Below are 14,642 nucleotides of genomic sequence, written 5' to 3'. Positions count from 1 at the left end.
CCCCTAGCGCGTGGGATTCTCAAACGCATCATCTCTCCATCTCCCAAAAACCCGAATTTCTCGACAGCTTCTACGATTGACGATCTCATCCCCGCACGCTCTCCCAGAAACGGACGCTTCCTGCTGCTCCGTTTTGTCTTCCAGAAACTTTTTTATTTCTAGCGAACTCTTAAGGTTCTTTAAGAAAGCGTGGCTCCCCTGTGCATGTGATAAACCGTTGGCAGCAGTCAAACAGAACTGGCACCACTGTTGCGCTTTCCGCTTCATGGCGATTGCGCCGTCGCTCCAGACGAGCCCGACTAGCCACCGGGGACCTACGGTATTCCCAGTGAAATCCGCTCACTGGAGAGGTCTGTGTCAGAACTGTGACTGAAAAGCCCAGCAGCCTGAATGGAGGGGGGGAGGTGGAGAGGGGGGGGGTGTAAGAAAAGCTGGCAGCAGCGTCAGTTCTGTGTTCTGGGGAAGAAAGAGGAGAGAACTATAAAGAAGGAGGCTTCACGTCGAAAGTTTGCTTCCAAAGCCTTTATTTTCCTCAAACTGAACTAGACTGTTTGTGTGTGTGTGTGTACAGGCTCCAGGACAGCATGCTCCCGACTTCCTCGCAGTGTTTTTGTTCCAGTTCTTGTCTGAAGTCGCCGCTCTGAAGGTGATGACTTCTCTGCTCTAGACACGGCGCTGTACGGTCAGTGACGCTGTTTCTCCACACACACACACACTCCACATCTCAAATTTTACTCTACACACTATCTTTTTTTTTTGATGCTTTTTTTCACAATGCTACTTTTGATCTTCAACACCGCGGACGTTTGCCGTACTCGCTGTGCGATTTCACGCTATTTACTCTAATGCTTTATTACACTCACTATGTAAACATACTGACTTTCAACGTACTCACGCTTACTATACTATTACACCACACCCACTCCGGTCATACATCACACTCATATTATGGATATGATGTTTACACACTGACGTTTCTCAGAAGCATCAAATGGACATGACGTCTTTGTGTGTGTGTGTGTGTGTGTGGGTTTGTATGAATGTCTGGCCCTCCCTGACCTCCTTGAAAATATCCAACTATCCTTCATGTTAATAGCATGATGATGGCTGTCTGATGGGTTCGAAAGGGCTTTCCATTCTGTACGATCGTGCAATTTTGCTGCACAGCATGGACGCCTAATTAAAGCACCACCACACACCGAGACTGAAATGAACAGCTGCATTCATCAGTTAACTTATCGTTAACAGTAATATGGAAGTAGGGCTGTACAATATGAGCATCTGTTTGTCTATTTCTATGTAAGTGTGTGTGTGTGTGTGTTCTGGAGAAGAGATCTGTATGCAAACATGACAGTGAGGCTGAAGTGACTTTGGCTTTGAGATTAAGGAGCTCATTAAGGAGCTTTTATATTGAGAAGCTCTTTAACCTCCTGTGTTTTTTTTGTCTGGGTGTCATTTAAGATGGCTATCAAGCTAGCAATGAGTGCATTTGTCACAGAAGCCTGCTGTTTCCTGCTTCCTGATTTTTTTACCCGCTACTCCATCGTCGCCGTTAATGATTGTTTTCACGATATCATTCGATACGAGGCTGTCGATTCGATACGTCTGGGTATTGAACAGTATGTTCTGCATGATAATGTAGGCTATTCATCAAAAAATATATATATATATATACCTCTTGTATTATGTGAGATGTAATAAACTATCCATCTATCCATCTTCTACCGCTTACTCCTTTTCAGGGTCACGGGGAACCTGGAGCCTATCCCAGGGAGCATGGGGCACAAGGCGGGGTACACCCTGGACAGGGTGCTAATCCATCGCAGGGCACAATCACATACAAACTCACACACCCATTCATACACTACGGACACTTTAGACATGCCAATCAGCCTACCATGCATGTCTTTGAACTGGGGGAGGAAACCGGAGTACCCGGAGGAAACCCCCGCAGCACAGGGAGAACATGCAAACTCCACACACACAGGGCCACAGTGGGACTCGAATGGTCTAATAAACATTTCTATTTAATCAAGCAGTTTATATTGACATGTTTGTGCTATACAGTATTTTTGCTGTTAACATGAGACGTTAGCAGGTGTGTCGTGCCGGTTTCACCGGATGGCGTCGCTATTGCTAGCTCAGTTATAACTGAATTTAACGTTGCTTTAGGTAAGATTAGCCTTTTTTTTTCAAGATTAGGTCTGTAATGGTTAGGTGAATTGGACATTTGAATGATTCCCGCCCATGTTCGTGAAGCTCCCCCCCCCGGATCTTTGGTATCCCATGTAATGCCTATAAAATGGCTGACAGGAGGTGCATCCAAACACAAACAAGCATTTCGGACTAGAGATCAGTTCTCCAAACGGGTTTTCATAGTGACTTCATACGCTTTTGCTAAGATCACGGCTTATCACGTTGTTTTTTTTTTGTTTGTTTACGTCCTAACTGGTCTGCACTTTTTTCCAAAGAGCTTTACACGGTGTCTCATTCACCCATTCACACACACTCACACACCAATGGTAGCAGCGCTGCCACGCAAGGCGCTAACTTGCCATCGGGGGCAACTTTGAGAGTTTAGAGTGCCCAAGGACACTTCGGTACGTGGAGTCACGTGGGCCGGGAATCGAACCGCCAACCCTACGATTAGTGGACAACCCGCTCTACCACCTGAGCCACATCCACACCGTGTTACAATCTTCCAGGTTATTTTACATGTAAGGAATAAAACAAATCGCCTATTGTACCTTCAAGAGGAGGATCTCAAATATAACCGAGAACAGTCAGCTTTTATTCTTAGCTCTGGAAAAGCAAAAGCGTAAGAGCTTCTTTTTTGACTCACCATTAATGAGAAATCCATTGTAGAACAAGTGGAGACATTGGTGGAAATGTTGCTGTCATATTTCCAGAATGCAATGCAGAGGAGTGTTGTTGACGTGGGGGTGTTAGCATGAAAGTTGCAAGCTTTGGAAACTGATCAGAGTTTTAACTGTGTTATACTGATGAGGAGGTGGACAGGCTAAAGGACTAAAGCGCCGCTGCATCTGTGTCTATAGACAAAGAGACAACGTGAGCAAAATCCCACCGCACCACTATCAGCAGGTAGTCAAATGTCATTGTGGGTGATGTAGGTTTAACGTTTAAATGTTTTAACCAAAAAGGTCATCTATTAATTACACTGCTCAACAGAATTAAGGGAACACTTAATCATAACAGTATAACACCAAGTCAATTAAACTTCAGGGATATCAGTCTGGCCAGTTAGGAAGCATAAGTGATTGTGAATCAGTTTCACCTGCTTTGGTGCACAGGTGCACTGGAGAGGCAACAGTAAGACAACCCCCAAAAAGGGAATGGTGGTGGCCACAGACAATTGTTCTCTCCTTATCCTTCCTGACTGGTTTGTCTCTAGTTTTGCATTTTGTTAGGGTCCTTGTCACTACTTGTAGTATGAGGCAGTACCTGCAACCCACTCAGTTAGTCCAGCTCCTCCAGGATGGCACATCCATACATGCCAAGGAGCAAGGAGGTTGGTGTGTCTCCCAGCACAGTTTTTCAGCTCTTTTCTCTTCATGAATTGGCAGGTCCACCATTGGCGCTCCTTTCTCTTCACGAATTGGCAGGTTCACCATTGGTGCTCCTTTCTCTTCACAGATGAGAGCAAGATCACATGTGACAAATTTGAAAGGGTCTGGAGATGCCGTGGGGAACGTTATGCTGCCTGCAGCATCATCTAGCATGACAGGTTTGGCAGTGGGTTAGTGATGGTCTGGGGAGGAATATCCTCGGAGGGTCGCATAGACCTCTACGTGTTAGCCAACGGTACCCTTACTGCTGTTAGGTACCGGGATGAAGTCCTCAGAGTCATTATCAGACCATATGCTGGTGCAGTGGGCCCTGGGTTCTTCCTGTGCATGTCAATACCCGGCCTCATGTGGTCGGAGCGCGTAGGCAGTTTCTGGATGACGAAGGCGTTGATACCATTGACTGGGTTTCACATTCCCCAGACCTGAATCCAATTGAGAACCTCTGGGACGTTATGTATCAGAGCATCCAAAGCCGCCAAGTTGCACCACGGACTGTCCAGAAGCTCACTCATGCCCTGATCCAGGTCTGGGAGGGGATCCCCCAGGACACTATCTGCCATCTCATCAGGAGCATGCCCAGACGTCGTCAGGGCCATACACACTACCGACTCGCATTATGACTTGCCGTGATGAAATTCATGCAAGTTGGATCATCCTGTAATTTCAATCTTTCACTTAGATTTTCGGTGTGATTTTCAATCCAGCCCTCAGTGCTGACGATTTTGGCTTCCACTGACCATTTGTCGTTGAGATCGTTTTGTCCTCAACGAATTACACAATGTATACAAGTAAAGATTTTCAACTTGAATATTTCATTGTGTGTGAATTACGTGTTATTTAAGTGTTCCCTTAACACTTGGTGCGGTGTTGTTTTTTTTTCTTTGGAGCGGTGTATTAATATCGATACGCACGTTGGATGTGGTTCAGGGTGGATATTTTATAATACAATGCCAAAGATTTCATTTCTCCCATGTTCTCGCCCCACTCTGCTTTCTGATTACGAAGCGCACGCTTGTTTTCCTCTTTTGATTGACTGAATTCGTCTCGTGAAGCCATCGTCCTCGTTTACAGCATGTCGATTTACAGGATTTGAAACATTTCTGATTTTAAATGAGCTCCGTCCTATCCTGAACGCTCCCCTGTCTCGACACGTTCCTCTGACGGATAAAATACGAATATATATTTATTGAAAAGTCTGAGCATTCGCCGGATTTCTTTTTTTTTATCCATCTTACTCTTTCTGGAAATGATTGTCTATCTCTCGGTCTCTTCGCCCTTTTTCCTCACTTTCCTCAATATCTCTCCTCTCATTTAAACCGTTTCGCTTTCTGACACCTTCTTTTCTATACTCTCCCTTTTTATATCCCCCCCCCCCAGACATCCTGACCTGTCCGTCTGTCACTCACAGCCTCGGGTTTGTCCTTCCACTTCTTTAAAGTGTCATATCTCAAACTTCCATTCTGTGATGCGTCATCCCGCCTGTGACTGAATAGCAGCTGTCCACACCCCCCCCCCCGCCCTCCCGCAAAATAAGTGTGAACAATACAGCCGTATGCTTTCTGAGACCGTTGTGAAAGCTGGGGATGAAAAAGAAGAGGTTCGAGCGAGAGAGAGAGAGAAAGAGAGCGATAGAGAGAGTGCTGCCCATGCTTGCAGAGAAGCGACAGACGTGAGTGAGGGCTTCCAAAGAGGGAGAAGCGTGACGGTGAGAGCGAAAGCGAGCAGGGCTTTAATTGGGAGCTTGTTCAAGCTGCAGGGAGTTGTATGTGTCAATAAAAGTGAAAGAATTTAGAGTAAGAGTGTGTGCGTGACTCGTTACGACATCGCGAATGCTGCACGAAGCGTGACTTATTTACGTGTTCCTCGTCTCGTGTTTGCTTTCGCCACCGAGTCGTGACAGACGGCGTGGAACATCTCTGAATATTGTAATCTGATATTGATGTTACACTACTAAGTCCTCATGGCTGGAATCCATCTCATAATGGAGATGATCCTCGTGTAGCATGGAAGAGCTTTATTTATTTATTTATTTATTTATTTATTTTGAGCCGTAGACATGCCCGTAATAATTCACAAATATAATCCCCAGCAGTAATTACAGAGAACCAGAAATCAATTCCATCTGCGTCTGGCCATGCTCGCTGTTCTCCATCGCGTAGCTCTGAGAATGAAACACTTCTGACGGCACGAGAACAGTGTGTCCCACATGCTAGAACTAATTAGCGTTCGCGTTCTTACTGGAACGTCTTATTGGGTTTTTGGGTTTATTTTATCCCACAAATCTGACCTCGCAATGATGTTATACTCTGTAGCTGAGGAACCATGTCTGTTACACATATATGGTGTTTAAACAAAATCATCAGCAATATAGAGTGCAGTGACACGACACTCGCACTTTGCTAGCACTCGTTTACAGGGCTGCGCACTCCTCATTATTTCAGATGAATCTTGAGACTTTTGGGGCGGGAATAAAACGTATATTCTATGATCGAACTATGATCGTCAACCGATCCTCATGCTTCCAGGAACAGACTGATCTCAGTCAAAGTAAAATTCCCAAAATGGTGGAGATCTTGAGCTCACAGTAATCGTGATTTTAACGTTCGCTACAACTACGGCTGAACTAAGTACGTAGTTAACGTATGTAGAATAACGTTACATGTTTTAGGAACTAACCGGGACAAATAGGCTGCCATTTTTGTTTATAGGCTCATGTATTCGCCCATACTCTCATACTGGAGGACAAGTCAAACACACTTTGCATGGAAAATGATGAGCTGTAATCACTAGCTGGACCGAGTAAGGAATAAACACTTCAGCATGTGCTGTTAAAGGAAAATAATCTACTTTGGTGTGTTGACGGTTACGCTACTTCAGACTTGGATGCATCGCACCACCCCATCTGTAATTATTTTCCTATAAAATATATATATACATATATATCCCCCCATACGTCTTACTGTTTGGCCAACAATTACAGATTTCTTCTGATAATGTTATTACAGGATTACGGGGCAGTGGTGGCTTGGCGGTTAAGGCTCTGATAAGAGTTAGCTCTGATCAGAAGGTCGGGGGTTCAAGCCCCAGCACTGCCAAGCTGCCACTGTTGTGCCCTTGAGCAAGGCCCTTAACCCTCTCTGCTCCAGGGGGCGCTGTATCATGGCTGACCCTGTGCTCTAACCCCCTGTGCTCTAACCCCAACTTCCTGACATGCTGGGGTATGCGAAGAAAAGAATTTCACCCTGCTGTAACGTATACGTGATTAATAAAGACTCGTTATCATTGTCTATAAATAGGAACTAGAAAAAGCAAGAGTAGAGTCACCTAAGACACCAACTATCTCTTCTACTTCCTTCCAAGCTAGACGAAGATGAAACCACGATTATAAGTTTTTCTTTCTTTTTTAATTTTTTAAATTTTTTTATGTAAATGTAAATCAAACTAATTGCAGGTAGGAACCAAAGCTGTGAATGCGGAACTGAAGAAACGTTGGACCAGACACTTTAGGATTGTTCTAAGGAATCATTTGAGCCAATCGATTGGATTTATTGCTCTACCATGTCGTACGTACACTAATACCTGCAGAACGTAATGTGAACGTAGGGTTAGATAAACACCAAAATATAATGTAATCTGACCACAGCCCTGGATTTGGATTATTTTTGTAGGCCCTCAATAAAAACACGATTAAATTCCCTCCATGTCTCATGATTTATGAGTCACTTATTACTTGACTCTAATGAACTATTTCCAGGGGGAAAAAAAGCATTGAAGAACCTGTAGTTTGGGTTTTTGCCCAGACATTTGATCATTTTACCCCCGAGGCTTTTAAACTAAAATGTTCTGTTCTGGTCGCCTGAAGGTTATGTTAGTTAACCACTTGCAAAGACGATCAATTTATTCATAAATGTAAACGCATGGTCGTTTTAAGCCGCACATGCTGCTGGCTCAGTGCTGATTTGTTATGAAATGATGAAAATACTTACACTATGTCAGTGCAAGCAGAGAGAACAACGCTTTTGTCCTGATGTCTGCTGTTTTTAATTTTACTCAGCGCCACTGAAAATCTCAGTGATGGAAAATTCAGCGTCTCGCTACACAGCCGATTCGGTAGGGAAGCAAAAAAGAAAAACTTTTAATTTCATGGCTCTGGCTCTCATTTCCGCGCTCCGACCCTGTCTCTGCTGCCATTTCCATCACATTCTCTCTTCGCTTTGGACAATTCCTGGCTACGATAACTAGCTTTCTGAAAGGTGATACAGCTTAGGACATATATATAGTGGACTGTACAGCAGATTCCGGTTCCAAATCATAATTCGTGCTTTATTTCTGTCCTTGGAGGATTTTTAGTATTTTTCACAAAATAATTAGCTGCAGAAGTGATATTCCGAAAGAAAGGCTCGGGAAGGGTCAGCGGTACCACGAGAGAAAGTCGGACATCGTCTCAGCCTGAGTTCCTCCACCCACGAGCTACAGGAAAAGGTCTGTCCAAAGGTTACTCATCTGCCACCGAATCTGTCGATCAAACCGCCTTTTTTTTTTTTTTTTTTTTTGGCACAGTAGGCAGTTCTTGGCTAGATACGTTGAGGAAACGTACTTCCAGATCTAGAGGTCTGGCTTGTGAGATGAGGTTGGATGTAACCCAATCCTTACATTAACCCCGACAGCCGAGAGAGAAGACGACGAGACTCTTTCCATTCACACGCCTATAACGTAGCTACTGCTTTAGCAAATCGTGTTAAATGTGTTGTCATTATTCAATAAGGAACTGTGTAACACAGTGCAGTTGTAGACTCTTCAGCTCCCCAGTGACATGTAGAAGGTTCTGGAGCTTCATACGTTAAAAAAAAAACAACAACAACAAAAAAACAACAACAACAAAAAACTTGGTGTTGTGCTGAGAAGAAAATAATCAATGGATGGGTTGATGAAACAAAGTTGCTGTAACTGTATAACAAATGTTTTATTCCTCTTATACCACAGCAATCTGATCATCCGAACACTTTATTTTATTTATTAAAAAACAAGACATCATATCCAATTGTAGTTCTATTTAACGTTGTGGAACGCCCACGAGACTAGTTAGTTCCTTTAAAGGCGGGCGGGATGGGCGATGATGATATCGTATCGATATCATGATAAATTATGTCACGATACAATTTTCTGAGATACCGTCATATATAGTTTTAAATGTGTATTTATTTTATTATTTTTTTTAAATAAATAAATAAAAATTTACAATAAAAATCAACACTGGAAGCAAATTTGATGACTTTCTAAATTTTACATCGTAAAATATTAATAAAGGTTTAACAATCCTTTTTTTTTTCATTCCACTTTTATGTTTTCACCGTTATTTTATTTTTGTACACATTAAAAAAAAAAAAGTATCATCTAAGAAATTTTTAAAGGTTTCATTTCAAACACGACTTTTTTTTTCAATACCATTTTGTCAGAACAAAAAAATCAGTTTGTTTGTTTATCTGTTTACTTATTTATTGTTTTAAAACAGCAACGCAAGTCTCAGTAAATTAGCCGTTACTATGGAAACGATTCAAGTATTTAGAACAAGGGTTCCCAAACTAGGGACCGCAAACTCTCGAGCTCCTAATTATTTTTTAAATTACTTTACAATTTAATATCAGAAATAACAAAGATTGGATTTTGTGTGCTGAAACGTTGACATGTTCCTGGAAGTCACATTCAGACGAGCCACGTTTAAATGAATATGTGCGATAGTTATAGCACTGCCCTCTGCTAAACAACTAGCATTGCGTGTCAAATCGCGTACTTCGGTACTATTCTTAGTCCTTATTCCCCACACTGTACTTTCAGATTTGGCTAATTAGAAATGGCAAAACTCCCAAAATAGTGTGTTTATGTGGAGAATACAAGTAGTTTGATAAGTAAATAAATGTGAAAGATGTCCAGCTCCAGCTTCGAGTGTTATAATTGCAGTATTCTAGCGAAACCCCTCGGGGGTGCGGTAATGGAAGCAGCACAGATGGGCCCAAGTACAAAAGAAGTGTTTGATTAAAAACCAAAAAGTCAAATGAGTCAGTAGACAAAACAAGAAGAAGATTTGTATGCAGTTAGAGCAAAGCACGTAGACACAACGACTTCAAGCAGAGTCAAAAAGCAGGAGAAGATAGACATAATAATGAGCCACTTATGTTCAGTTTGGGGTCTGTATGACCCCGGACCCTCTTCAGATGATGATGATAATAAAAAACCCATATGCATAGTTGCTTTTTTCATCCTCATATTTCATGGATTTTCCTGATTACACCAGATCTTTTCAGAAATGTGTGGTTTTTTTTTGCTTAATGTTCATGTTTCTGATGTCCTCTATGACATGACTACACACGTGATGTTTGGGGTCACGACCCCAGTGATAACTGTCATTGAGAGCAAAGGATTTTCACTTGCTTTGGATCTTTTTGGTACTTAAGGTGCAAAACTCTCTCTCTCTCTCTTTCTCTCTCTCTCTCTCTCTCTCTCTCTCTCTCTCTCTCTTTCTATCTCTCTCTCTCTTGCTCTCTCTCTCTCTCTCGCTCTCTCTCTCTCTCTTTCTATCTCTCTCTCTCTTTCTCTCTCTGTCTCTCTCTCTCTCTCTCTCTCTCTCTCTCTCTCTCATTCACTCTCTCTCTCTCTCTCACACACACACACTTTCTCTCTCTTTCTCTATCATACACACACACACACACACACAAAATGATAGTTTCTGGTATACACCTGTAAATCACTGGGAAAATGTTTCTACTTGTCTGGTATAGGGGTGGAGTTTACATTTGGCGGTCCTGTCACCCAGATGATGTGTATATATTCTAAATTTGCACACAGTTAGTTTGCCTGGTTAGTGAGTGTGTGCATAAAAAAAAACAAAACAAACACTTTCACATTTACTTAATTAATTAATTAATTAATTTGTTTATTTTAAACCAATGATCTCTGACCGGGTCATATTGACTCCAAACATAACTAATGTTACTATTTTGGAAAACTGTAATTTATTTATTTATTTTTTCAATCAAAAGGGATATTATATTTATAAAATTTCAATAACACACATATATAGAACATATACAGCTATATCTGTTTCATTATTTTGTGTAAATTAAGAAATGATCTGGATTATTGCAGTATTTAGTTGCTTTTCTGTTAAATGTAAGAGTTAATGATACACTTCACAAAAGAAAAAAGACAAAACTTTGTAAGGTGACCTTGCGGAGCGTTTCCTTTCCAGTTAATTCATTACCGTAGGTTTGCATCAGCGCTGGTGTGATGTTCCTGTATTAAAGATTGAAAAAGAAATACAAAGACAATTTTTTTTTTTTTTTTTTTTTTTTTTTTATGAATAATGCCTTACAGTTATAGAGGTAGGAGTGTTTAAGGCCATGGAGTGAAGAGAAAAGTGCAGAATAAAGACGTGTGGAACGGGGATACCGTGGTACAGGATCACATGATGTGTTTGTGAAGATAACGGTCTGAAATCAATGAAGCCTGGAGTCAATAGAGTTTTTTACAGGCTGAATAGAGACACAGAGAGAGAGACACACACAAAGAGAGAGCGAGAGAGAGAGAGAGAGAGAGGGAGAGAGAGACAGAGAGAGAGAGGAGAGAGAGACAGAGAGAGAGAGGAGAGAGAGACAGAGAGAGAGAGGAGAGAGACAGAGAAACAGAGAGTGAGAGAGACACAGAGAGAAAGACACAGAGAGAGACAGAGAAACAGAGAGAGACAGAGAAACAGAGAGAGAGACACAGAGAGAGACACAGAGAGAGAGTGAGAGAGACAGAGAGACAGAGAGAGAGAGGAGAGAGAGACAGAGTGAGAGAGACAGAGACACAGAGAGAGAGACACACATAAAGAGAGAGCGAGAGAGAGAGAGAGGAGAGAGAGACAGAGAGAGAGAGAGAGTGAGAGAGACAGAGAAACAGAGAGTGAGAGAGACACAGAGAGAAAGACACAGAGAGAGAGAAACAGAGAGAGACAGAGAAACAGAGAGAGACAGAGAAACAGAGAGAGAGACACAGAGAGAGAGTGAGAGAGACAGAGCGAGAGAGAGAGAGAAAGGAGAGAGACACAGAGAGAGAGAGAGTGAGAGAGACAGAGAAACAGAGAGTGAGAGAGACACAGAGAGAAAGACACAGAGAGAGAGAAACAGAGAGAGACAGAGAAACGGAGAGACACAGAGAAACAGAGAGAGACAGAGAAACAGAGAGAGAGACACAGAGAGAGAGTGAGAGAGACAGAGAGACGGAGAGAGAGACAGAGAGAGAGAGGAGAGAGAGACAGAGAGAGAGAGGAGAGAGAGAAACAGAGAGAGACAGAGAAACAGAGAGAGACAGAGAAACAGAGAGAGACACACAGAGAGAGACACACAGAGAGAGTGAGAGAGACAGAGAGACAGAGAGAGAGAGACCGAGAGAGACACAGAGAGAGAGTGAGAAACAGAGAGAGACACAGAGAGAGAGGAGAGAGAGACACACAGAGAGAGAGTGAGAGAGACGGAGAAACAGAGAGAGAGAGACACACAGAGAGAGACACACAGAGAGAGAGACAGACAGAGAGACACCGGACCGTTCAGGTGACTGTGCAGATGGGCTTTTCTCCTCCTTTTTTTGATGCATCTTATGCCTTTTCTTCCATCTGCCTCAAAATAAATGTGCTTTCTTTCTTTCTTTCTTTCTTTCTTTCTCTCGTTCACGTCGTTCGCTGTCGGATTTCTGCACCGCTTCAGAAAGAGGAGGTGATTCGTGTTTTTGACCACATGTGTACATCCTGGTCTCTCCGTGTGAAATCTCTCTCTTGTTATTCCCATGAACATCTTCCCACCTTTCTGCTATAAAGCTGCTTTTCTTCTCCAGAGCTGCTCCTCCGTTCCCCGGTGTTCCTCAGATGCTACAGGCTTTTCTGCCTCACGGTTTCATCAGATTTTCGGTTATTAAATCAAAGCAGTCTGGTGGCATTCCCGGCTTGAGTTTCATACCCGAAGCGCTCCGTTTGATCCTCTCCGATACGACAGCGCAGAATTCAAAGGTTTCTGGTAAATTACACTTTGGATATTGAAAGACTGTTTACCCAGGATGCTTCAGGTGAAGTTTGGCTGGTGGTAATGATGAGATCGTAAACTCTGTGACAGTTTTAATTGAACTTGTTTGTTAACCAAAAACTTTATTTATTTATTTATTTATTTATTTATGTATGTAAAAATCCTTGCCTAAATGTGAACGCTTTGGGAATGAGAAATAAGAATAACGTCAGGCGTCTCCGTATGACTCTTTCAGGCCGCTTCCTCACTAACTCTGTGTCTTACTTTAAATCAAAGTAAATAAAAACATCTGCCAGATGATTCAAGGTAAAAAAAAAAAATTACCTTCAACAACTTGTTCGATCCAAGGTTTTGGTTTTTCCGTCATATACATAAAAAAAAAAAAAAAAATTAATAATATATAAAAAAAAAATATATACACACACACACACCTATATATGTATAATAAATAAATAAATAAATAAATAAATATATAAATATTTGCTCAGGCCACTGGATTGTTCAGAAGAACTTTAAACAAAATAACATGAATATAACGAGTTTTTTTATTTTATTTATTTATTTATTTTTTTTTATTTTATTATTATTATTATTATTATTATTATTATTATTATTATTATTATTATTATTATTTTTTGTAGACTTTTTTTGCGCTTTTTTTTTTTTTTTTTTTTTTTTTTTTTTTTACAGATGACTACTCGAATCGTTGAGATCGCAATCGCACGGAATTGTTTTGCGCGCTCTTTCGCAGTCGTTTTCGTTTTGGTAAACGAGACCTTTTAGCTGTACTCACGCTCAACAAACGCGAACTGAAGGGGGCTCCGGCCGAACGGACGTCGCCGCGACGTCACATGACTCGGTCCGATGTCACACACGCGGTCTGCTGTCTAATCCCAAATCTGTGGAAAATCTGCGCTAATTTTGCCTCGTAGGATACCCACTGGAACGTGACCCGCTCTGTACACTCACCACAAGCACCAGCGATCTCGGTTACTTCCTTCCAAGCTGAATTTTCTCCGTAACGTCTTTACACACATTTTAAAGACAGGTCCTACATGACGGGATTAGATGCGATCACGGTTCGTTTTCGCGGAAACGGTAAACTGATTGCAGGTGGGAACTAAAGTCGCAAGTGGGGAACTGAGGAAATGCTGGAGCACACGGGTCCATCGTTTGAACGTAGGGTTTCTCCGCCCAGATTCGAAGCGACCGTGATTAGCACAGATTTCTGTTGACTCGGTCCCTGCGAAATAAAAGACGACTACATGTTTTTCTATCAATTTCTCGTACGCAAAACATTCTGAAAAAGGCCAGAACACTCTCACACACTGGTTGCGAAGCAATTCACACACTCGCGTCATTACTTATTTATTCATTTTTTTAAAAAAATTGTATTTCCGTCATGCTTTGGTACTTCTACTCTTTATCACCATAACAACGTATTATTATTATTATTATTATTATTATTATTATTTTTTTTTTTACCTCCCTTTTGGAGTTCAGTCTTTTTAGAGGTTGGACTTCCTACGAAATGTAACCCAATTTAAAAGAAAAAACGGAACAAACAAATAAAGGCGCTTTCTTTCCGTTTTGTCTTGCGTGAATGCCTTCGGGTTTGCATTCAGGAGACCGAGTTTGTTTCTATTCATGTTTCGTTGTGCGCAAATTGAACATTTGCATGCTAACAAGTTGGCAGAAATCCAGTAAATGATGAGGAGTCCGGGTAACCTGGGCATCTGTCTTTAGAACGTGTGTGTGTGTGTGTGTGTGTGTGTTTCACTAATTAGTAAGATGTGAAAAAGCAGATATCTGCTGTAGGAAAGGAAGGAGGTGTTTTATTTATTTATTTATTTATTTATTTATTTATTTATTTATGTGTTTAAAGAGCTTCCGGTAATTAAAATGGTAAACGGGCCATTTTTTTATTCATGTTTTATTCATGAAAATAAGTAAATAAATAAAAAACTCATGAAGGGCCCAGACGAACGTGTGATGGCATAAA

General features: G+C 41.6%; 1 protein-coding gene across 1 annotated transcript in view; it reads left to right on the top strand.

The window, feature by feature from the left end:
* Positions 1-341: 341 nt before the first annotated feature.
* The window catches only part of chrm3a (cholinergic receptor, muscarinic 3a), a 111,647-nt gene continuing 97,346 nt past the window's right edge, over positions 342-14,642 (top strand). Inside the window, exon 1 of the mRNA XM_053633895.1 lies at positions 342-682. The gene's annotated coding sequence lies outside the window, so the exon portion shown is untranslated. The remainder of the gene's footprint in view (positions 683-14,642) is intronic.

Source organism: Ictalurus furcatus, chromosome 9, assembly GCF_023375685.1.
Source record: "Ictalurus furcatus strain D&B chromosome 9, Billie_1.0, whole genome shotgun sequence".
NCBI lineage: Eukaryota > Metazoa > Chordata > Actinopteri > Siluriformes > Ictaluridae > Ictalurus > Ictalurus furcatus.
The sequence above is the reverse complement of the archived record's forward strand: the minus strand, read 5'-3'. Positions and strand labels throughout refer to the sequence as shown.